The following is a 3,383-nucleotide window of genomic DNA, read 5'->3' on the forward strand; positions in this document are numbered from 1 at the left end:
CTGTTTAAATTTAATTATAAATGTTTATAATATTATGATATTATTTTACTCTAATTTAAATGAGTTTTTATAATCATATGCAATACATGTGTATTTCTTTATATTTTTTTCATATGTGATATATATTTTTGATACAAAGTTGAGGGACTCAACTCAAACTTGAAAATCAATCTACTAATTACTAAAAATTTTGAGTTATTTAAGTTGTATTTTACAACTTGGTTTTTAACTTGAAATTTTTTTCGAGTCAAGTTTATGAAATTACAACTCGAAGTTAATTCGAGTCAAGTTTTCTCTAGTCGAATCGAGTCGAAAAAATCGGTTATTCGAGTCAAGTTAAGTTTTGCTCACCTCTACGTATTGTAATACTTTTGATTTTTCATTGACTAATTTAACCCTTACCAAAAGTGATAACCTGAATATTATAATAATACACAAAATGATAATTAAGTACGACATTTACTAATGATGCGAACCTATGTACTATAATAATGCACGAAATGATAATTTCAAATACTATCATATTGGATATTTTGACAAAGTGTAAGTACCACATTTTATATTTTAAAAGTATTTGCACTATATTAGAATTTTGTTGAAGTATGGGTACCACGTTGATTGTTTTATAATAGCAGTAAAACAAAACAAACAAACAAAAAAACATTGCAGCATAGAATCAGCATATTATGTTATAATACACCACAATGAAGCAAATAATTAGTGTACTAAGCCAACATATATGATGGACATGGCAATGGAGGAGGAGCAACCATAATCATTTCCTCAAGCATCAGCAAAACTTTCTTCATGGTGGGTCTGAGAGAGATGTCTTCTTGAATGCACCAAAGAGCAACCATTACAAACCTCTCCAACTTCATCTTCCCCGTTAAGGCCTCCGCATCGTTCTCGACGAGAGCATCGATGGCGCCTTCCAAGAAGCAATCAGCAGCCCAGTCTGTCAAAATCACTCTCTCTTCTTCACAAACATCCATTGCTACATTTCTTCTACAACAAATGATTTCCAGCAGCAAGACTCCAAAGCTGTACACATCGACCTTCACGGTCACGGGCACGGCCTTGAACCATTCAGGTGCTACATACCCTTTCGTGCCCCGAATGGCAGTGTTGGTAAACGATTGATCAATGCCTAAAAGCTTTGACAGCCCAAAATCGGAGATCCGAGCCTCGTGGTAGTCATTGAGAAGTATGTTTTGAGGCTTTATGTCACAATGGATTATTTGTGGGCTGCACTCCTCGTGCAAGTAACAGAGTCCTCTAGCGATCCCCACTGCAATTTGTGTCCTTTGGTTCCAGCTTGGTTTAAGATCACCAAAGAGGAAGCTTGCCAATGTCCCATTGCTCATGTACTCGTATACCAGCATTCGATATCGACCCTCGTCACAATATCCGAGCAACTTGACTAGATTCCGATGGTGTGTTTGAGCAATCACACTCACTTCAGTTCTGAATTCCTTATCTGTGTCCTGAACCACCATGTCTAACTTCTTAACCGCGACTTCGATCAGATCTTGAGAATCCGATTTTATTGCCCCTTTATAAACGATGCCAAACGATCCCCTTCCGAGCTCAGTCTCGAAACCATTACTGGCATCTTCAAGCTCCTTGTAATTAAAGCACCTTAAACTGCTTTGAATGCCATTTTTGTTGCTTTGATTTCTTGCAACCCTTTTGTGGTACAAGAAAGATGATGCCATGCATAACAGCCCAACTAATACAAAGTTGATAAACACAGCTACCTAATAGCACTGAAATCAGAACCGTCAATGAATACGGTTCCGTTTTTCGTATACCGTCGATATGATCTGAGGATTTGTGTGAGCAAATTCAGCTTTTCTCACTTTGACAAATGCTATGGTAATCTCTTGTCTATCTTGTCTCCCATAAGGAAGTGGCAATGTCTTCTTCACACAGTTTATGCCATTGTGGAATATTGCCACTGCACAAAGACAATCCTGCAAACAATAAGCCTTGCAGGCATCAACACTGCAAGGGCTAATCACCTCATGGTCGAACGTGGGCCAGTCCGTGTTTGTAGTTCGACCAATTCGTATAAACCTTGATGAGAACTCTGGGGATCTGATTCACATCCCTGCATGAAATCTGCACGGCAATCGCCATACTCATCGTTCGGATCGGATAAAGAATAGCCCGGTGCGCATTTACATTGTGGCCTTCTGTCTGGTTTAAGCGTGCAGATACTGTTGTAGCCACACGTTCCACTACCATAGCTATCAAATCCTGTTGTGCAGATATTATCTGGAATGGTGGTTCTGACAGTCCAATTTCCATTGCTGTTGATAAGATCCTTTGGATAACTAGATAGAGTCAAAACTCCGTCAAAGTTTAGAGTTACTCTATGATAATAATCTGCATAGTGAACACCATCATCTTCTCCAATGAGTGATTGTCTCTGATTGTTTCCTCTCAGTACGTAAAACGATCCATCTTCATCAAGCCTCACTTGATAACCCGAATTCGTCTTATTTGCTTGATCAATAGTGCCACTGCTGTAGTATGAAAAGTAAAAGAATTCGGATTCCGGATTTGGTATTGAGCACAGCATTTCCATCTTGACCTAACCGAAACTGGAATCTTCCATTTGAAAAGTTGCTCTCCTTATGCCGAGAAGAAAGCTTACCACCCCTTTCGATTACCTGCGTCGGTAACAGCGTATCAGTGAGATTCTCGAAGGTCTCCCACAGTCGCTCGGAACCACCGCCGTATACCACCAAATTGCCAGTGTCGTTCATTCTTGCAAAAGCGACATCACCGGTGCCGATGATAAACTCGGATCGCCAAATCAGTTGGCCTTGGGGATCGGTGAGGACGAGTCCTCGATCAGCTGTTAACTGAACCTTGGATCTTCTTGGAGCAGGTTTAGTTCCGCGTGCGTACCAAACTATGGTACGGCTTTGTATTTTGTAATACCATATGGCGAGTTGGAAAAGATCATCATCGTTTTCCAGTTGGTGAAATCCAAAGGCGAAATCACTGGAGGGAGAAACCCATGGTTTTGCATCACGAGTTGCTTCCATGAAGCTGCCAACCCGAATGTCACCGGAACTACTTTGAGCGACAACAAGAGGTAGGAGAAGCAGTAGGTAAGCTGAAAAGAAAGGAAGGAAAATTGAAGCCATTGATAAACTTGTAGGAAGTTAGAGGAGATGCGTTGCTTTAAAATGAAAGTTATACATATAGTGGTTAAGAATTGATGCTACTTTCATGCTTAAATTTTGGCAAATATTGTAAATGGAAAATAAAATTTTCAAAAATAAAATAAATGTTAAAATTTTATTTTGAGAGTAAGATATTTATTATAGTTGTCGGAATCGTCTTTCGGTTGGGTTCGAAATTGGGTTTCG

At 39.3% G+C, this 3,383-nt stretch overlaps 1 pseudogene; it reads right to left on the reverse strand.

Moving 5' to 3' along the window:
- Positions 1-643: 643 nt before the first annotated feature.
- On the reverse strand, positions 644-3,170 carry LOC120121239 (annotated as a pseudogene).
- Between the last annotated feature and the right edge of the window lie 213 nt (positions 3,171-3,383).

The sequence above is a fragment of the Hibiscus syriacus genome, unplaced genomic scaffold, assembly GCF_006381635.1.
Source record: "Hibiscus syriacus cultivar Baekdansim isolate YM2019G1 unplaced genomic scaffold, ASM638163v2 tig00110365_pilon, whole genome shotgun sequence".
Taxonomy (NCBI): domain Eukaryota; kingdom Viridiplantae; phylum Streptophyta; class Magnoliopsida; order Malvales; family Malvaceae; genus Hibiscus; species Hibiscus syriacus.